At 34.0% G+C, this 22,785-nt stretch overlaps 1 non-coding gene and 1 pseudogene across 1 annotated transcript; both read left to right on the top strand.

The window, feature by feature from the left end:
- The first annotated feature begins 2,018 nt into the window (after nucleotides 1–2,018).
- Nucleotides 2,019–2,190, top strand: LOC129405464 (U1 spliceosomal RNA). Its single transcript, XR_008630603.1, has one exon. It is a non-coding gene; the product is annotated as a U1 spliceosomal RNA (small nuclear RNA).
- A 16,469-nt stretch (nucleotides 2,191–18,659) lies between these two features.
- On the top strand, nucleotides 18,660–18,751 carry LOC129405176 (U2 spliceosomal RNA; annotated as a pseudogene).
- The last annotated feature ends 4,034 nt before the right edge of the window (nucleotides 18,752–22,785 follow it).

Raw genomic sequence — 22,785 nt, 5'->3', positions numbered from 1 at the left:
TAAAGGTTATTTACACTAGTGGTTCAGCATACAGTGTAATTCCTTTTAATATCTAGATGGCCATATACTATAATTCATATATTTCTTTCAAGAGATCCCACAAAAGTTTCATCTCATAATAGAAACTATTTAAAACGAAGAATCTTCTAAAACACATTCAGATGGGAAATGAGACACTGGATTTAACTTCTTAATTATGGCCCCTTAATACAGATTATCTTGTTCTAAGGACATTTGAAGCTAAAGAAACATGACAGTAGGTCTGACTCACCCAATACATCATGAGAGAAGAGGTACGGTTACAGTGTGTCTGTTTCTTTTCAAAAAGTGGGGAAAAGTAATATATAAAAGAAAAACTTAAATTAGTCATTCTGAAATTCAATGGGTCAAATATGTTTCTAAAGCATTCCATGAGAATAACTTCCTTCAAAACTACCTTTGTCTATAGTAATCCATTTATTATGAGTGGACAATGTCTCCAGAAACAGCTTTATTTACAATTGATATTTTTAACACCGTTCAATATGCTAAGTCATATAGTATTAACACAAAAAGCAGCTATGCTTAATTGATGTCCACTAGTTATATCAGCATAACATCACCGATGCAATAGAGCAATGTGTTGTTCTATTGACTTTAAGGCAATCAATCTGGGTTCAATACCCAGGACTGCAAAATAACAACAGAATCATTTGCCTAGGGTGAGGGAAATAGTTCAAAGTATTGAGCACAATTGGTCACCGGAAACACGCAGTCCACTACAAGGTACATCCCAGAGCACAGATCTAGGTAGGAGCTATCTCCAAGGACCAGAGGATATGTCCAAAACTACAGCTGGAATTTTTTTTTCTACTTTAAAGGATACTTTAAAGGAAATAATTATATTTGTGGATAGAATTATGAGATAGGTCTATTGTTTGAAAGAAAAATTATCTCCAAAAATGCTAATACCGTGGGCCTGAATGATAGTACAATGGGTAAGGCATGTGGTTGACCTGGGTTTGACTCTTAGCATCTCATATGGTCCCCTGTGTCTGCCAGGAGTGCAGAGCAAGTAGTAACCACTGCCCACTGCTAGATTCCCCCCACACCCTACCCAAAACAAAAGAAGCCCATATGTTAATTTCAGTAACCTGTGAACATGTTACATTAATAGGGGAAAATGCACATTGATGAGCTAATTTAGTTGAAGGTCTTGAGGTGGTGTATTATCTAAATGGGGCCAATTTGCTGACGCCTTATGGGAGGGAGACAGGAAGATTAAACTTAGACAACGAGATATGATATTAGAAACAACAATATTCACATCATACTCCCGAGAAGTTGTGATTGTTGATTCCTATGGAAAAATGAACTTCACAAAAGAGACTAAAAAGTTAAGGGTTTTGAAATGGGAGATTTTTCTGAATAACTACAAATTTTCATAAGTGCCTTTATTAGTGGGGTTTAAAGGTATCATAAAGAAGCAGATCAATTGTTTGAAACAGAAATGGAAGTGATCCACTATCAATATGGAAGAAAGAGCCAAAAAGCAAGACAAGCAGGCAGCTTTTAGAAGCAAAAATAAAATAAAATAAATCACCTAAATCATCCCAATTCATTCTTCTAAGCCTCCAAAAGAGATAAATCCTTCCACTACCTTGACTTTAGTCCAAGAAAAATTTATTTAAACTTCTGGCCTCTAAAACTTTAAGGTCACCAAATTTGTATCATTAGTTTCTGAGATCTTAGTTTGTTAGCACAAAAATAAAAGTTGATCTAAGCAAATTTAAGAAAATAACAAATCATGAACTATATGTTCAGTATAATGGAATGTGTTTGTTTTTTCCTTCTTACAACCTCATGCTGTATCATTAGTTTCTGAGATCTTAGTTTGTTAGCACAAAAATAAAAGTTGATCTAAGCAACTACATGCAGCAATGCAGCAACTACAATAGGAATGAGCAACAAAATCAACTTTATGATAATGTGGTGACATTTTGCATGATTTGTTTACCATTTTCAAAGTTATTGATAGAATACTTACCTGATGGGAGGGAGAGGGGGAAGATACCATGATCATAAAGGTACTTTACTCAAGGTGAGGCTTATCCATTGCTCTCTAAAGTGTTGACCCCTGTGATTTCCCCAAATGTGGGAAACTCAACTGCTTAATTTGTGGTAGTGGGGTACTATGTTCTTGCTCTCAAAAATTTTTATGTGGTAGAAGGGAAAATGGCAAATGGCGGTGTGAATAAATACAAAACAAAAAGTCCTCTCAACACGTAACGACTCCTTTGTAATACCTTACTGGGTCTTCAGCAAACTCTTGCATGTCTTAGAGTAGTTTAAGTTTCTGTCCTTAAGATCACAATCCTGGCAACTCTCCACTCCAAGTGAAAGTGTAGCACTTGCAGGAGAGTTTACTGCTTGTTTCATTGAAACCTTCACATGAGAGGAAACAACTGAACACCTGCTATTGCAGTTATTTAAGAAAACTAGCCCTAGTGAATCCTTTTCTTAGGCCCTTGGAGATTTTATTTTATTATTTATTTATTTATTTATTTAATTTATTTATTTTTAATTAGTGAATCACCGAGAGGGTACAGTTACAGATTTATACATTTTTGTGCTCATGTTTCCCCCATACAAAGTTCGAGAACCCATCCCTTCACCAGTGCCCATTCTCTACCACCAGTAAACCCAGCATCCCTCCCACCCTCCCCAATCCCATCTCCCCCCACCCCACCCTGCCACTGTGGCAGGGTATTCCCTTTTGTTCTCTCTCTCTCTAATTAGGTGTTGTGGTTTGCAATAAGGGTGTTGAGTGGCCATTGTGTTCAGTCTCTAGTCTACATTCGGTACGCATCACCCTTCCCCCGCATGACCTCTGACCACATTTTACTTGGTGTTCCCTTCTCTGAGTTGCCCAGAATGAGAGACCAGCCTCCAAGCCATGGAGTCAACCTCCTGGTACTTATTTCTACTATTCTTGGGTGTTAGTCTACTCTGTTATTCTATATTCCACAGATGAGTGCAATCTTTCTATGTCTGTCTTTCTCTTTCTGACTCATTTCACTGAGCATGATACTTTCCATGCTGATCCACCTATATGCAAACTTCATGACCTCATTTTTTCTAACAGCTGCATAGCATTCCATTGGATAGATGTACCAAAGTTTCTTCAACCAGTCATCTGTTCTAGGCCACTCGGGTTTTTTCCAGATTCTGGCTATTGTAAACAGTGCTGCAATGAACGTATAAGTGCAGATGTCATTTCGACTATACTTTTTTGCTTCTCTGGGATATATTCCCAGCAGTGGTATTGCTGGGTCAAATGGGAGCTCAATTTCTAGATTTTTGAGAATCGTCCATATTGTTTTCCTTTGGAGATTTTAATCTTCAACTTTTCAAAGCTGGCACTTCAAAAATTGTGGGCCTCTGTCTTTGAAATACAAAAATTTAAAAAGCAGGACTGGAGAAAAAGTGCAATGAGTGTAGAATTCGACTTGAACATGGAGACCGCAGTTGGATCCCCTGCACTGCCATGAGTCACCCTTAAGCCCAGGCAGAGCCTGGAGTAAGCCTTGAGCACAACCAGGTGCGACAAAAACAAAGCATAACAAAACAAAGAGCAAAAGGTTAGTTTCTCTTCTGGATAATCACCTATTAGGAAATCCAAAACTCTTAACAAAGATATCAAACTTTCCCTTAATAACCTTTTGTGTTATTAATTTAGCATAGCCCAATGTCTTAAAAAAAAATCTCCTGCATGGACCAAAAATATGAGTTAAGAGGTAGGGTGAATGCCTTTTATGTGTGAACTTCAGAGTTTCATTTTTGTTACCACAAAGTTCCTCCAGCACTGCCAAGCATCAATGGGGGTAAATAAAAATAAATATATTTAAAACATATCATTTTCTGCCTTTGGTTTCATTGAAGTTGAACTCTAATAACACTGAATTCTCTTTAAGACTATGCAATGTCACTGAATAAAATTTGCCTTTAACACCTTTAAGAATGTGTCTTTCTCTTTTGCAGTAGAAATCTTCAGTATTAAAGTAGAAATCTCAAATTCCCAAGTTCTGATGGTGTTTTACTTGTGATCCCTTGAAAAATTAGATATTGTTTCTTGGTGTACTGCACTTACTTATAGAGGCAATTCTAGTATATTTAATTTGACCTTTTCTACCATAGTAACTTATTAGCACTTTCTTCACGAGTTCAAGACCTCCAAAATTTCTACCCAATGCTGGATACATGTATTTCAATTTTAAATCTTAAATTGGAGAGATAGTCACATAATTAACTACGAGACCAACAGGGTACATTGCAGAATCAATTAAACATAAAATTCCTTGTTAACCTTATATCTAGTCTGACTAGTGAGTAAGAATCATTTAGATCAAAAAGGTTGTAGTTTTATTTCTTATCCAACACTGTGAATTTCTAAAATGTCTTATTTTTCTTCATTTAAAGATATTCTTGTAAAGAAAAGGAAAATCCGTGGTCATACTGGATAGGTAAAGAGAAAATTTATAATAAACATATGTTTTAATGTACAAGCGTCTACTCAAGAGCATCAGGCATTCCATTTATTCAAGGGGCCTCTTAGTCTATTAATTTGATCATGTATGGGAATTAAATATATGAGAACTCATTGTTCTCTTTTAGTTACTCAAGTCAGACTTTTGTTCAGTAAACCTGGAGTGTTCCTGTTTTACAGATGAGATAACACTTAGTTTTCTGTGCAACTCTTTCATTTTAATGACTCCATAAACAAATTAGTCAACAACAAGTATCTCTGTGAGTCAATATTCTGATTAATGCTTTTGCTCCTCTATCAATAACAGTAACTATAATCATCTTGTCTTTGATAATCAAGTGCTAAAACATGGCCCTTTCTACCTTAGCATTCTGTTATTACCTTTCATTTACTGGCAGAAGTTCACACTATATTTCCTGATCCACAGCAAAGAATAAACTCTATACGCTTCAAAAATGCTGAACCTCAAAATTTTGGTTGTGCAGATGCAATGAAGCTCTTGTCTCTGGACGCTAAGGTGAAACAGTCACTCTAGTTCTGAATCCTTAAGTCTTTGATCTTTATCTACAACAAACCAAAGTAGTTCTGGCAAATTTTCTATATTAGTATAGGAAATACTTATTGGATTTGGATCCTTATTTCAGTCAACTAAGCAAAAAATTAGACCATTCATTAGAGTTTCAAATGAAAACAATGACAATTCAACTTTATTATTTCCCATTAACATAATAAATCCTCTCTTAATATTCATTAACATGCACATTTATAAAGCTTGGGTTGTAACTCAACTGTCAAAGTGTGTGCAAGGTCTTGAGTTCAAACTCTGGCATAATAAGCCTCTTTGAATACTGTTGAGTATAGCTCTGATGTATCCTGAGCACAGCTTAGCCCAAGCATCCTGAATGGCCTAGTACCAAAGCACCACCATGAATGTTTCAATCAAATGCAACCCTAATACATTGAGGGAAAATTTACATTAATATTCAGTTATCTGCAAATTTAATACTGAGTCATTTTTTTTTTCAGAAATGTTGGTCAGGAAATTATAGGAGATCAGTGCTTCTATCAAAGGACTCATACAAACATTAATTTTCCATGAGCTAATTTAAAATCCTGCTCTTACTAATTTTTCTTATTTGGTTATCCAGGGTAAATAGAGATAAGCATTCAACATTACTTTTACCTATGATAATTAAGATTTTGTTGCCCAGTGACTTGTTTTTCATTATTAATAAGTAATAATTATTTTATTATTATTTAAAGCAATTGATTTTGTAGTGCCAGGGATCAAACCTAGAACCTAAAATATGGAATACAACTACTCTACCCCTGAGTTTTTATTGAATATACCTCTATATATACTTATATGTACATATCTGTATAATATATATACACACATATGTACATATAGTTAGATGAGAATTTTAATAACTACTTACCATAAAATTCCCATTGCCCTTTTCACCATTCGACAGAAAGACACCAAAAATGTCTTAAAAAATGTATGTACATATATATAATTAGTGTACCAGTTGCAAAACCCACTAAAATAATTCAGGAAAAAGAATTCTTAAAATCTTGGCTTTCTGAAATAATAAATGATTCCAGTTTTTCTTGAACTGTGTTAGTGAATTAAAAGAATTCCCCATATTCCAGAAAAAAAAATCTCATTCTCAGTAAATTAGAGCAACAGGCAAAGCGAACTCAGTTTCGTCTGAAATTAGGTTTTAGAGTTCACTCAGAGAAACAACTTATCCATTTGTCAATATATGCTCACATACATATGCATATATCTAGTCATCTATTCTCTCTATGAAGCTTCTTTCACATCCCACCCCCAAATTTATTCAGCAATTTTCTTTTTCTCAAGACCAAAAAAAAGGGAATTCAGGGAATGAATGTTTTCATTTCTGCCACGTATCAGAATTTCTAACTAAGAATACAAGCCAACATAGATTTACCTCCTATTCAAGAAGTTAACATGGTGATCCTTTCTTTCTTATTACTGCAGAAAATGAAGAATTAGTCATCCTGTGACCCTCCCTCCCGTTTCTTTTGTTTGTCACTGAAGTGAGTGCAAATCACACACATGTAAGTTCACAACCCTGCACAGTGCTCTGAGTAGGGTTGGGAGGGTAGATCATACATGTTTTAGTTATGATGTTTGCACGTGTACTTGCTGGGATCACAGTCATTTTATTAGTGCTGTCCAAGTAGCTTCTCGTTCTAATGCTCATGGGGGAGGGTAGTTTTCACACAGTGTCAGGGGGTTATGATTTTTAATTTGTTGCACACCTACCCTTGCTGTGGTACTCCAGAGGTCACACTAAAGCCATGCTATTTCTGAATCAATGAAACCACACTGAATACATATTGGTGACTGTGAGATTTGAATCAGTGGACTCACTTTTGCAAGGCTACTCCCCGGCTCCCGCTTTTGCAAGGTTTCTTAATTTGCAGATTTGAAAACCTAACTACAATTATTTGGTCACAAGCACATAACATTTGTTTTGCCAAATTTATTCAGCTATGTAGTAGTTTTCACTACGACCCTCAATTCTTAGATGAATTCCATTAACTTTGTAAATGCTGTGATAAATAAGAAAAAACAATACTGTAGTATAGGAATGAATTTTTCATCAAAGGACGTTACATTACAGCAACAAAAAAGCAGCTTTGTAAATAAAGAGTTCCAGACTATAGCAGAGGATGCAAATGTACTTAGCAACTTGGCAACTTTTAGGGAAAAAAAAAAAAGAACATGAGAAAGATTCTTAGGCTCTTGAAATATGATTTTGCAATGGTGTTATCTATATCTAATACAACATATTTTTTAAAAAACTGCATGCATCATATTTTTCAAGAGATTTTAGAGTGTGGATTGCATTTGTTTAATAAGATGTCCTTGTAAAATAATGTATTTAATTGATATAATGTTGTAGAATTTCTGAACACATTTTACTTTAGAAATTTAATAATGATTCACAATGCCATTAATTTTATGGAATTTCTATGTTTTTACTATCACTAAAAAAATTTTTTGAAAAACCCTAACTTCAGGATATCCATCAACCACTTTTCTTGGGCATAAACATAATAATAGGAAAATATATTCCTTAGTTGAAAATCTCTGCGTTACACTCAGTGTAACAAACAGGAAACAAATTTCAAGTATTTATCAGAGCTCATGTTCAGGAACCATAAATGCTAGTGGTTCAGGCAGTAATAATCCACCAATAGAGGCATTCTGAGTAATGAGTAAATTGTAAATTATCAGTTTCAGACAGAGGTTAAAAGTTTCAAATATTTAGAAATACAATGTGATAGAAGAAAGAGATAGGTCAAGTCAGGAAGATATTAATTTTGTGGTAAAGTTTAAAGGGATGTTCAGCATTTATCCAAAGGAAGTCCTCTTGTTTCTGAAGATTATACAATTAAGGATGAAGGAACTGGCAGAGGAACCCAGGTGTGCGGGACCGGGGCCAAGATCTTCAAGGCTTCTCAGATCAGGACTGGGCCTCTTCCACCCAGGTTCCCCATTTTCCAGAAACTAGGCAGTCACAGCTAGAAACTGCCTCTAGCCCTGTGTAAACCCATCAACAGCCAACATCCAGAGACTACATAAACAATCTCCCAGAAGCATCTGATACCCTAGTTCTCCCTCTTGGAGCTACCAAGTGTTTACTGCCCATACTGGGGAGAGCCTGGCAAGCTCCCCATGGCGTATTCATATGCCAAATACGGTAACAATGATGGGTCTCATTCCCCTGAGCCTGAAGTGCCTCTAATGCAGCACCATTGGGAAGAATGAGTAAAGAGAAGCTAGTAAAATCTCAGGACTAGGAGGAATGGAGACGTTACTGGGCCCACTCGAGCAAATCGAGGATCAACGGGATGACAGTGACAGTGACAATGAAAGTTTAAAGAGCTGTTCATTCATTTTTCACATTTCAATATCCCATGCATTAGTAGACATCTATAAAGCTTCATTAAAATCTAATGCATTTTAAATACTAGTGGTGACACTAATGTAATATAAATAATGCTGATTATAATTATTACACTTGAAAGCAATATATTCTAAATCAATGTCAGTCCAATTAAAAAAAAAGAGGGAAAGTCATGCATTTATATGCTCCATATGTAAGGAAAAGAGAGAAAATATTACTTGTGTTTAAATCATATAAAAGTAAAAATATTTTCCTAACTTATTTATTGGATTTTTGAGACACACCTGGAGGGCTTACTTTTGGCTCTATGCTCAGAGTTCACCCCTGGTGGTACACAGTGGACTATAATTTGCCATGGATTTTCCTCTTATTATTACTTTTATTATCCCCCAATATTCCAATAATTTATGTTTTGATCTGTTTTCAGAAAGTTTTTTATCATTTATTTTTTATCATTTAAGTTTTTTATCATTTATTTATAAAATACCGTTGCTATTTTATTCATGATAAAATAGCAATGGTTAAACGGTGCTATTTAACCGTTGCTTATGAAATTTATTATTTCCTATATATGCTATTATGTGATAAATCCTCTTGAAGGATCTTTTCCTGTTTCTTTTTAAAATTTTATCCTGAAGACTTTTTAATCTAACTATATTTACTTGTAAATATAGTAAATATGGTTAGATTAAACTATATTTTAATCTATATTAGATTAGAGAGTCTCTTGCCCACACGCCTGACTGTCTTCCCCAGGGGATGGGCTCCAGCTTCCTTCTCCACCCCCAGCAGAGCTCCCGGCAGCTGAAGACCACTGGAACCTAGTTACAGCCATGCTCCAGGCTCCTCTCCACACGTTCGGACAGGCCTTACGCATGAAGGTACTGGCAGAGGAACCCAGGTGTGTGTAATCCCATCAAGGACCAACATCCAGAGACTTAAAAGCAAGCTCCCAGAAGCTTGTAGCCTACATTTCCCTCTGGGAGAAACTGGCGAGCTTCTGAGAGTTTCCTGCCCACATGGGACAGCCTTGCAAGCTTCCCGTGGTGTATTCATATGCAAAATCCAGTAACAAGCTGGATCTCATTCCCCTGACCCTGAAAGAGCCTCCAGTGTGACATCATTGGGAGGGCCGAGTCCAGACTTCTAAGATACTAGGGAAAGGACGAAAGAGAGGTTACTGAGCCTGAGAAATCGTGAGAAATCGACGACTAACGAGATTTCGTGATCGTGATTGATATTTACTTTTGCGTTTTCAGTCTTCAGCCTATCAATTATTTTCAAGAATTCTACTTAGAGACTATGTTTATCATTGCAACTCACATGGTTTCTTGTAGATGTAGAAGATTAAAATTTTTCTTGAGATTTATTTCACCACTTTGTGCTTTTGATCAAATTTAGTGAAATTTTGAATATAAAATTTTTCATTGCCTTTTCTATATGAATCCAGGGTACTATTGTAATTTGCATTTTATTTCTAAAAATTATTTTGTGCACTGTGGCTTACAACTCTTAATAATAAGACTTTGTGTGTGACACATTCCAGCAGCATGCACTCTATCTTCATCTCAGTATCCCTCATTTCATCCCCCTTCTATTTTTCCACATGTGGTAAGCATCGTCCTGAAGACTAGATCTCCATTTCTGTTGCCTTACCCATTTGTTATTCATCTACTTTTTTTTTTTATATCTCACACATAATAGAGATAAATCTGTGGCTGATTCTCTCCTGACTAACTTCATTTAATGTGATACTCTTCCAGAACCATCCATTTATCAGCAAAATGCATGATTCTATCTTTTCATATAGACAAGTAGTTCTATTGTGTTTAAGCTTTATAATTTCTTTGCCCAGGCATCTGACTTTGTACACTTAGATTGCTTTTAGATTTTGGCTTTTGTGAATAATGATGAAATAAACTTAGATATGCAAAAGTTTTTTTTTTTTATGAAGAGAATTTTAAGACCCCTAGGGTATGTGCTCAGAGTGGAATTGCAGGGTCATATGGAAGATCAATTTCTAATTTAAGTAGTGTCAATATTGTTCTCCAAAAAAGGTTGTGTCAATCAACATCCCCATCAACAGTGAATGAGGGTCCCAATTCCTTCACATTCACACTAGCAATGGTTGCTTTTGTTCTTTGTGGTATGTGCCAGTCTCACTGCTTTGAAATGATATCTCTTTATATTGATTTGTATTTCCCTGATGATTAAATGAGTAACAATTTTTCATGTACTTTGGACATCTATACCTCTTCGTTGAGAAAATTTCTTTTCATCTTTCCCTAGTTTTTTGAAGGTTTTAATTTTTCTTGTAAAGTTTTATCAGTGGTTTGTGCATCTTGGATTTTAACCCATTTTCACAGAAGTGGTAGGTAAATATTTTCTCCCAGTCTGTGGACTGTCTTTATTCTGGTCTTTTCCTTCACAATGCCGTCTATATTTTTCATTTCATGAAAGCTCTATTGAACTCATTTCTGGGAAATTCCATAAATATATGCATGGGTGATTTTATAGTTTAATGTATACCTATATCTTATTAATTATTTTAGTGATTATGTGATCTAAGCTCATATTTACAACATAGCAAAATACCAGATGATCAATTTGTTTAATTAGGAAGAGTTCTTATTAAATTGCTTTAGATTAATACATACTATCCGTTAAATTAATTACTTAAAATAATTTGTATATAGATGTCAATATATCTGATAGGATAAATTTGCTTCTACTGTACTGAAAACTTCAATATCAACATCGCTTACCTTTTAAAAATTCTCACTTTCAAGTTTTTTTTTTGGTATAAAATAAATGAGTCACTGAAAGAAACACAAAAGTGATGAACTTTTCACAAACTTAAGAGAGATCTGGTATCATAAAAAGACTTGATAATTCTAATAATAAATAAAGCTCTTAACTGCTAGATTTTCAGTTCAATACCTTCTCAGGAAGATGTCAGAATGAAGCATTAAAGGTTGTTAGACTACATCAGAATGGGAATGGAGTGGTAATCTTGAGGAGGAAGAATTGGAAGAATCGATAAAGTTTCTGAGGACGGTACCACAGAGCTCAAAAAGGAGTTAGTAATATCAGCATTTCTGACAAAATAGACGTTTTAACTTCTTAAAATTTATTTCCTGTAACAAAATTGATATATATTTCCTTCATGAAATAGTCAAGCAAATGTAAAAATAAATGAAATGACTCGACTATAAGACAATTATAATTTATGAAGCCCACATTGAAATTTTATCTGTAGAAATTAACTGTTCAGAACATGGTTCATGTGGTAGCAGCTTTAGCCTCAGTTGGAAAATTGTCAGAATTTGCCTTGCCTCAGAAAGGTTAAAAAGAGCAGCACTCAGAAACAGGCTTATAAAAAGCTTTCTAGGTGATTCTTCAGTATGCCATAGTTCTAGGAAGTTTTACTCCCCTACACCATAGAGATGATTTGAAACTAATCTTAATTCATCATGTCTTTGTACAAATCAGTAAATTGTCTATATATCTTTGTACCATCTGCTAAAAAGGTATAAAATAGCTTCTTTGCCCTTATCATAAGCCTTTAAAAGACAATATAAAGACCAGAGAGAGCAGTAGATAAAGTGGGTGCCTTTCACACAACGAGTCCATATTCTAACCCCCAAAACACATATGGTCCCCTGAGCACTGCCAGGAATGATACCTGAGCACAGAGTTAGGAATAGACCTGAATAGTATTGAGTGTGGCTCAAAAGCAAACAAAATATTATGTTCCACAAACCATTAAAAAATTAATACATTCCGTTTATTACTACAATCAGTCACAGTGTAATTATTTTGTTAAAATTTATAAAACATCTTAAACTTAAAATTCTTTAAAAAAAAGAAGCCTAAGCCCCCAGAAATGTTATTATTTCATCTCCTTTGTCAAGGTTTTCTACATTTGCCTTTGCAATAACATAGTAAATGATGGCTTTGTAAGTATAATGATTACATCATTTGAGGATCTGGTCACTTTTTGATCTTAAAAACAGAAATAATTTCTTAAGGTCATTCGCATCAAAATTGGAACATAGCTTGTTTTGTTGGAGATCAAGACTTTTTAATCTTAACAAAGACTGCTTCTGAATAAAGGCAATGATGTGTTAAAATTGGGATGCATCATTCATATCTTAATTTAACAGCAGGTTTGAGCCACTTTTAGAGATTAAACATCAAGCTTTCAGAAATGTGATCTGTCAGACATAGGATAACCTTGTAAAAATTAGAGCTTGTGTTTTGTTTCACAAAGGTTTTATAAGGGTCCCTTCTTACCTTTCAGAATAATGTCGGTTTGTGGGTATGTATGTGTGTGCAGCCGTGCTTAAATAATTCACAACTAAAATATATCTTTAGAAATATTGAAATAAAGGTAATTCTGAAAGAGTCTAACTTTATGAAGGTTATTTGAATGTATACTCTCCCTGCTTTTCTCAAGTGAAGATTATTGTGTATATTCCAATATTTTTTGAATAAGTAAAGATAATTCCCCTGTTTTATTTTAAATTATTGACTGAAAAGTACATAGCTAAAGTCAAAAAACATTTTATAGCTATGACAAAGTAACTTAGAAATATTTTTTAGGGTTTTCGATTACATTAACCATATATAATCAAGATTAGTATCTGTGGTGTGCGTCTCTTTGTCTTTAGCTCAGTCACTGAGTCTGCATCTTACACACATATATAGGGGACGACAGGAGTGGATGGAAAGACAAAATTAATAGCTACTGTCATAAACATGATCCAAGCATATACCTTGTATTACATATATTATCTGCTTAAAATAAATGAAATTTAATTGCTATTAAAAGTATTATGCAATTTTGTCATTATTCTTAGTTGTTGTTTTTTTTTTTTTTTGCTTTGTGGGTCACACCCAGCGATGCTCAGGGGTAATTCCTGGCTTTGCACTCAGGAATTACACCTGGCGGTGCTTGGGGGACCATATAAGATGCCGGGGATCGAACCCCGGTCGGCCGAGTGCAAGGCAAACGCTCTACTTGCTATGCTATCACTCCAGCCCCTATTCCTAGGTTTTGTATCAATTAATTTAAAGACATAAAAAATGGAGTAACTTTTTACCAGTTAGAGTATTATCTTTTATCTAATTTGGAAAAGAATTGAAAAAACACTCACAGTCTTCAAATTAAATATTTCTAAGTGATAAACTTAGCAGATACTAGATGAAGCAACTGAATCTAGTAGTGTCAATTCAATTTGCATACCCTTTAATATCGTCCAGTGCTTGTTCTTTAAAAACACACACACACACCCACATCATCTTTCCTGTTAGATAGCTTAAATGGGTCATTCCTCATATTCATAAAGCCCTATTTTAATCAAAGTAATTCATGGTCCCCAATCTCTCAATTAGTCCAGAGCATTGGCCAGGTGGTCCTTCAGTACATCTGGGCTTGAGGAATCCACCTTGCTGGCTAGAGCACTGCACCATCAGACCACACCACGAGGACAAATATTGGCAGGACAGACCCTGGGCCACAGAGTACTGTTGGGAGATCTCTTGATCTTTCTCCCAATACCTCAGTTCCCGCAAAACTGATTGTTCGTATGAAGTAACACCTTAGTATCATTGTGATGAAGTGATGTATTAATAAAAAAGATATAAATAAGATTAAGCCAAATAGAGCATTAAGTGTTAGGCAATTTGCAGATAAATTTACCCCTCACCTTTTAAGCAAATAACTTAAAGTTGCACAAAGTAACAGAAGCGTACATTTTTAAGTAAAAACGATAACAAAACTTAAGCGTGTGCATCTTTATATTTGGCTGTATTTTGTATCTATTGGGGTAATGAATGTTTCTAACAGTTTATGATGGATAGCATTCAATAATTCAATATGAAATTACTTCATCCTAAATGTAATGAAAATGCTACAACACAGAAAAGAATGAGAAAATACATGAAGAAATAGTGAATGTAAGGAACATAGAAAAGAAATAAAGATGAATTTGTTTTACACTCTTGTTTTACATAAATCAGTACATTTATAACATGTACTAATTCATATATAAATATTTATTGAGTATTATAGAAATAATGTAAAATTATTTATCTAAGAAACTAAACATTTGATGCTTTAAGGTCATATTAAAAAAAGGCACATCTCCTTTGTGGGGGTAGTATGTACAAATTTTAAAATGTTTAAGTAATTATAAAATGTCTGGAAAATGTGTAAAATATGCAACTAAAATATAAAACATAAAGACACATTTTCTTCTCAACTCTACATGATAAAATATTTTAAAGTACTAATTATAAATATATGCAAGACAAAGTTAATTGCAAGTATAATTAAATTATTTATTTAGAGGTGTAAATCAATAGAATAACCTCAATGACATAGTAATTGGAACTTACATTTTTTGTATCCATTAGCTGAAAAAAATTGTTTTATAGCTGAAAGGTGCTACATAAGTGTAATGTTAAGTTAAAGAAGGTATATTAGATAATAATACTAAAGTACTGCTGTGTGACTGAAGAGATAGCATATGTGGTAAGAAACAGATAAGGTGCTTGCCTTGCACACAGCCAACGTGGGTTCTACCCCCAGCACCCAACATGATTCCCCTAAACAAACTCCCTGCCAGGAGTGATCTCAGAGCCTAGTAGGTGTGGCCCAAAACAAACAAACAAAGTAATATTCAAACATTTAGGCTGATTTAATAAATTCATATTTTCCAATTATTTAGAAATAAATCTTAAAGTATTTGATTTCTCTCTAAATTCTCTATACTTCAGCATACTTATCCATTCTTCTGAATTTTAGCATCTGTGGGAAGCCACACCATTGAGTAAGTAGCATGTGAATCCCCTTTTGCAAAAGTGGGGAAAACACATTGTAATGGGATACTTTATGTGAACAAGATTCTTAATTATCAGTGGAAATAAATCGTATAATGCAGTATCAATTTCCTATAAGATTTAGAATCATGACTAACTGATACCATGGGTAAACTCCTTCCACCAGTCAATATCTCAGAGTATGGGTAAAAGAACAAACAAAATGCGCTTTTAAACTTATTCCGTACTAGAAGAATTTCTAAAAGTGTTTCCTTTAGGAAAGGTAAAGTTTCCCTTGATGGGAGAAGTGGCAACCCTATATTTGATTAAGATGCTCTTTTCAAACTTATGTATCTTTGTTCCATTTAAGTCCCTGGATGTTACAAGGTGAAAATAAGTGAAGTAAAATGTTTTTTACAGAGGCACTTGCCTTGAAATTCTTGAAATAAGATGGGCTGACATGAAAATAGAGATGAAAACACATTTAGGATACAAAGACAAAATTCTGGAGATGCACTAAAAGTGTGTGATCTGGCTGGCAGAACAGATATATGAGATAAAAAGATGAAAAATTGCTGAGAAGATAAGTTGGGGTCTTGAGCTTTAAAAAGCCGAGTGTGATAAAGTCTTTCAAATATTGCATTTTGGTTCCTCTTCCTCCTCCCCATCTCTGCTGAAGGAGAGATTAATCCCTCAAAAAGAACATTGCTAACACTTCAGAAATCCAATTTGTGAACAATGTTCAAGTGTCTAAGAATACACATTTATAATCTTAACAACGTAGTCACTCTAAACCTGGAGAAACCTGTCATTCGTTTTCAAATATCGGAGGATGTCATATCCTGAAGAGAAAATTAACATCAAAAAGAAAGAGAATTTTTATGGAAAACAGAAGAAATAGCAGTAAAATATATATGAAATTCTGTCTCTCTGAGACAGGGGCAAAATATTTCTGATTTAATGTTTTGGTTGGAAAAGGATATGGTGACCTTTTTGTGCTTTTTATTAAATACTTAAGAAAATGAAGATGATCTGCTTCAAGAGATATGAAAGCAGGAGAGATGCCTCAAAAGAAAAGTAATGAGCATCTTTAATATTTAAAATATGATTTTACATACCAAAATGCAGCTTTTCTAAAAATAAAATTAAAAGACTTCATTGAAACTCATAGACCTGTTAAAATTGTTAGTAATGTCACTTTTCATTTTCTCATCAGCAAAATGACAGTAACAGTTGTCATAGTTGCTATGAAGATTAATAAGAATTCCTGCACATAATAGGTGCCTGGTCAGTGTCAGCTTTACTCCTAATACTAAGATTTTTTCGACAGTTATATTAGTACCTTATGTTGACTATTGGTATTATTTTGAATATACTACTAACATGCCCTTCTATTCGCCCTGAAAATATAAATATAAGAAAAATATTTTATAACTTGCCTTGTTTTCTTTTAAAATAACAATAACATAAACATAGCACAAACACACTAAGGAATTCTATAAAAGAACCTTTTAGTTCTTTTAAAGAAATGATTGATCACTTTATTTTATTAAAGGAAAAACACACCTGAAATTTTTGGCAAGATATTTTTTATGAAATTTATGTCCGCATATATGGAAAATTTTTACTTGTGTCAATTATTCTATTTAAGTGCAAAGGTTTTTAGAAAGCTAAAAATGATATCTGCTGTTGATAATTTTCACACAAGTTTCAAAGTATCATTAGTTTTTAATTCCACTCACTTTTATATGTGGTTTAATTTTACCACCCAATCTAAGACACCTGGAAATACATAATATGTCTTAATTATCTGTTGAAAAAATATGGTACACATTAAAATAATGTAACTGATTTTTTTCTTATTAAACTCAAGATAATAACTAGAATGGCATGAATAAAAATGAGAGGACAAATGAATGGTAGAAACTAGAAAAGGGAGTAATTGTTCCTTCTTAAATATTGGAAGGAACAAGAATCTAAAATGCCAAAATGAATGTCCTCATAGCCAGACTTGCTTCTCTCTAATAAATACCTTAGTTTTAATGCTCTAAACTATATTAACCCTCCCTCTCATTGTTGATAATGGGCACCCCACAGATCCTGAGTTTACCATTTATATTTCTAACTCGGAAAGAGAGAGAGACTCGGCTCCCAGTCCAACAGTCATAGGGGACAGAAATGATTAGCACAGCAGGATGCAGCAGAGTATCTTGTCTGATTAGTTGTGGCCAAAATGACAGTATCACATTGTACAACAATAGCACTTAATCTCTGGAGGTTAGAGAGGCAATTCTCAGGAACAAGAGGTCATTTTAAAATGAAAAGAATATCCGCAAATGTATCTTTATCATCTAATATCATCCTTGAAGCTGAATACCCAATAGGTTGTGCTATACTTGCTACTTTCCAGAAATACTTATCCATGCCAAATGATTTTTCAGTCTATATTTTTTCTGAAATGTGACCTATAACTGTACTTCACATGGTAACCGACCTCACTTTTCCCCACAGTCAACTAACTATTAAGAAATATTTTTCCAGCCCTCATGTATTCTATTGAGTAAAAGCAAATTGGAAAATAAAGCTAGTTTTTCCTATTGGTACTACTGCACTGGTGTTTGTTAATCATAGTTTATCAATGCCAATTAACAAAGCTATTTATCTTTTACAGACAAGATGTCAGTTATGCTTTAGGCATAATGAATGATCAGATGATTTGGTTTGCCTAGAAAATTAGTTCGGTGAGAAATATAAAAGCAGTCAAGCTAGTTGTATGTTGTTCTATAGAGAGAACAGCAGAACAACAACAGTTCAAATAATCAGCTAATTGGCTGAACTTCTGTCACATGCAATGAATTGGATTGAAGTAGTAACAACCATAGAACTAGAATCAGAGTGTTTCCTGGTAGTTCAAATGCTGACTTTTAATTCCATTTAGTTAAAATGTGTGGTATCCATCACAAGGGTCCCACTCTTGGTTCCATGATCTCCATGCAGGTTTTTGAAGCCCTCCATTTCTGGTGTTTGTTTTTGCTTGGGGTGCCAGACCTAGTGGTGCTCAGAACTTACCCCTAGATATGCCCCCATAGTTACTCCTGGAGGTTCTTAGGGGTACCATACAGTGTTCCAGGAATTGAACCTAGGTCAGTGACATATAAGGCAAGCTCCCTACCCTTTGTAGGCCTCCAGTTCCAGTCCTCCATTTCTTTTGATCATCTTGATCTTCTTTACCTCAAACGAAGATAAAAGGAAGTACAACTAGACTGGGTAATATGACCTGGTTCCTATGATGTATCCTTCCAGTTTATAAACTAAGTCCTGAGTTAGGTAATTGCTCATCCCTCAAATGGAAACTATGAATCGCTTCTCGGCCTTTTGGCTAAGATCAAGTGTAGCATCAAATGGGAACTGATAAAGATAATACCAAATCTATGACAGAGCCATATTCTATCCATCATGCCCCACATGGTCCCTGGAGCATCACCAGGGGTGATCCCTTAGCACAGAGTCAAGAAATAGCCCTGAGCACTGCTGGGTGCGGCCCCCAAAGCAAAAAAATATTCAATTTATAAAAATCTTAGAAAATTTGAAAAAGTTGATCCTTTTGGTTTGAGGCAGTATTTAAATCCACTATTAAGCTTTTAATAAGAGTAAAATTCAAGGTTTCTATGAAAACAGAGGGATAACTTACTGCTTCTATAAATAGTAATGCCTAAAAATGTATATTTATAAGAAAATAAATGGTTTATTCAAATTCACATCTGCATTTACATTTTCTTCTAAAACTGGTAGGTATATCAAAAATCAAATTATTCAAAAAAATAAATGGTTCACCTGGAAAAGTGGTCTATAAGATATGCCAAAGCAATATTTGTGGATAAGGTTTATAACAGTTTATACATCCAGTTTTTATTTTTATCTCTGTAACTTTAAGTATTGGTGTTGCTCAGTTCTTATTCCTGGCTCTGTGATTAGAGATCATGACTGTGATTCAGAAGGGACCATTTCTGATGTCTAGGACAAGACTCAGGCTCAACAGCACACAAAGTAAGCACTTTAACCCCTACACCACCTCTCCAATTCCAAACTCCTCTAGTGTCGACTCCAGAATTAGGAAATATTTTATGATTTTCCCATATAAAAGTTGTAGCAGTTATCCAATATAGTTTCTCTCAGGGATAAATTGCTTTCAGATGCTTTTGCAGTGATGGTTTTGGATCTGGATACAATAAATATTGCTCCTTTGCTAAACAGAGCAGCATTATCGTTCATAGAGTATAGGAAAGGGTCTTTGGAAGTTTGTAGTAAAAATAAGAGTTTTTTTTTTCTCTCTCTCTAATGTCTACCTTGTTCACCCTCAACTCCAGATATAATTTGAACTCCCCACATTAACTGTTTTGGTATTACTAGAATTCCAGTTTGTAGTTAGTCTTTTTGAGATTTAGTAATGATTTACATTCCATTTACCTGTTCGAATAGCCCATTGTGAACAAAAATGCATAGTGATATTTAATGTTATACTTAAGGCTTAAGTAACTATAATAAAAACAGATTGCAAATAAATGTTCATTTAAATTAACTTAATTAAAACTATTATTTCAAGTAGGTAGGATTGATTTGAAATAATGTTTATATTTTAGATCTCAGGGAACATTGCAAAAAGGAAGGAACAGACCATTATAAATACAAAATATGTTCAATTAACTATTAGAATCTTTATTTGACTATGATAGAAACATCATGTCTATATATAAGTGGTTTTAAGTATTGGAAAATTTTGAGGTTTATGTAACTATAAAATCACCCAACGATATTCATTGCCATTATTTATGTATTGACTTCTGAAAAATAAAATCACAGAAGTAAAACAGTTTACAGTTAATAAGATATTATTGCCCTGAATATGTAACTTGTAGCTAGAACCTGTTAGGCACTCTGAACCTTATCAATTTTCTGTTTGATTTCTATTACTTCCTATATCATCATGGTATCATGTAACTACTTTGGGTAGCTTTAAATCACAGGTAATTTCACAAGATGTGAATAGCCCTTTATAGTAATGGAAAAGCTGCTTAAAGATGATATAATAAAATAACCCATCCTTCTCTGAAGGAGAAATCACTTACATTTAACAAATACATAGCGATACTAACATTAAAGATCTCCAGAAAGGAGTTTTCTTAGTATTTATAGCTTCCATATATCTTCTCAACTCTCACTACTTGATTGTAATTGTGTTGTTCACTAACCCACTCATATCATAACTGAATTTGGAAAATCTCCATTTTTTACTGCAGGTGGCTGTTTCATACGTATATCCTTCAAGATCTATCTGATGTCCTTATAGCTCTCTAGGCCATTTCAGCAGGCAGTTGCTCTTCCTATTTTCCAGAGTCGGCTCCTCTTAGTTATTCGTATCTGACTATATAACCCCACCTTTTTCTCATTGCAGCATTCCCCAAATTCTCCTGTCATTAATCATTAATCAATGAATAAATTCACTCTTTCCAAACTAAGCTTTACTATTCTTCTAGTCATGGACATATCTATAAATTATACATGAAAATTAACTTTCTCAATCCATGAAAATATCTTTCCAAAGAATGCTAGCAAATCAGTCTCTCTTTTCATAAAGAAAAAACATTATATAACATTCTCTGCCAAGTAACATTTTCTTTATAATTCTTTTTCTTTAAGGGGTTAGGGGTGGGGCGGGCGCAGCACACTACATGGCGCTCAAATTTTTTTCCTAGCTCTTTGTTTTACTTTGTGGATTAGAAAAAATAAATAAATCACTAGCAGAGGGTATCTGGCATTTCACTGAAGGGAGATAAGGTGAAGTTAATTCATGCACCAGAAACATTAATATTATTATAATGTTAGCATTATTGTAAACATATGACCCAAACTGAAATAATCTTTCTAAAGTTTATAAAAGGAGAGAATAAGGGTGGTGTTTATAAGAAGAGAGTTTTAGTTAAATTATGCTGAAACTGGTGGTCAATGTGGAGTAAAAGTATTGTTTAACTGAAACTCTACTATGTGTGATAATGTAAATCACTGTGTCTACATTTAGGAAAAGTGAAATAAAGTAATACATATCTCTGTGCTGCTGATTTTTATCAGAACACATGGAAAAATCTGCATCCAAAGGGAACCCAATCAGAAAATCTGTTCATTAATACAGAACAGTAGGTGGACATTTTTTAAGGAAAATCACATCTTTGAGAAGTTTATCATATGTGGTTTGCAGTTTTATAAAGAACTTCAATATTTCCCAGAGAGTTCACAATATTTCTGCAGTAGCTTAGCTCTCCGTCAACCTTTGACTCCTTATATCTTTTTCCTCAGAATATTACTTTTCCTTGACTGCACTGATAAAAATAGAAGTTTTTATCAGATGCACACACTGCCAGCTTTCTTTCTCCAATAAACAGAACTATATGCACTAATTTATTTTTTATCCTGAACTTACAACGTGTAAAAAAATTGCCTTTTCTTATTCAGTGTTGCTGGCGCATTCTTTGGAAATTCTAGGACTCCTTTAGTACTGAATATCCTATATTTCAAAGACAATTAGGATCCATCAGATTCCTTCCATAGAATTTTAACTTACTTTGCCAGTAGTTTTTAAAATTCTACATGTAGAATAAACATTAATGCCACTATTTGGAACCTCTACTGAAATTTTAGTTAATGGACCACTGTTAATATATTTTGAACTTTTCAAATGTATTGTCCGGGTCAATAAGGTTGAAAAAGATTTTAATCATTACACAATTAAAACTAACCCCACCCAGTAGCATATGTTTGTTCTTTCTATCATTAGATAATTTTTTTATCTATTCACAACAAAATTTTTCAAAAACTAATTAACACTACTTATCTAGATTGTGTCTATTATCATTGGCTAAACCTTTAAACTTTTCACAAAGTCATTCTTACTAGGCACTGTAAGAACACCAGTCAGTAATTAATACCAATAAAGTTCCTTTAGTCTTTATTTTACTTAATGTCACAGCATTGGATACATGTGACTAATTTGCAGTCACTACTACTTCCAAAAAAAATTTATTTAGCCTCTAATCTTATCTACAATTCTGTAAATAGAATTGAAACTCTGTTGCCATTGGTGGTCTTCTAAATAATCTTTCACATTAGCACATATTTATGTTTTTAGAAATTAACGTTGGATGATTAAATTTTTCAATTCTCATAAAATGTGACGTTGAATAACGATATAGCATTCACATAGACTAAATCTAGCTGTGAGTTAAAATAACAAGTGTTCATATATCTACTACACTTTATTATCACCATCAGGAAAGGATTAGATCGCCATCAGCATGGGAAAGACCACTACATCAGGATGGCAGATCAGGTACCTTTTTAGATGGTTGCTTTTCCTTGTGCCAACCAAAAATAGCTCCAACTTACATGTGACATTATTTCTGTCTTCTGCTTAAAGCTCAATAAGGCCACCGT

This window comes from Sorex araneus, chromosome 5 (assembly GCF_027595985.1).
Source record: "Sorex araneus isolate mSorAra2 chromosome 5, mSorAra2.pri, whole genome shotgun sequence".
Taxonomy (NCBI): Eukaryota; Metazoa; Chordata; class Mammalia; order Eulipotyphla; family Soricidae; genus Sorex; species Sorex araneus.
This window is presented reverse-complemented; position numbering and strand designations above follow the sequence as displayed.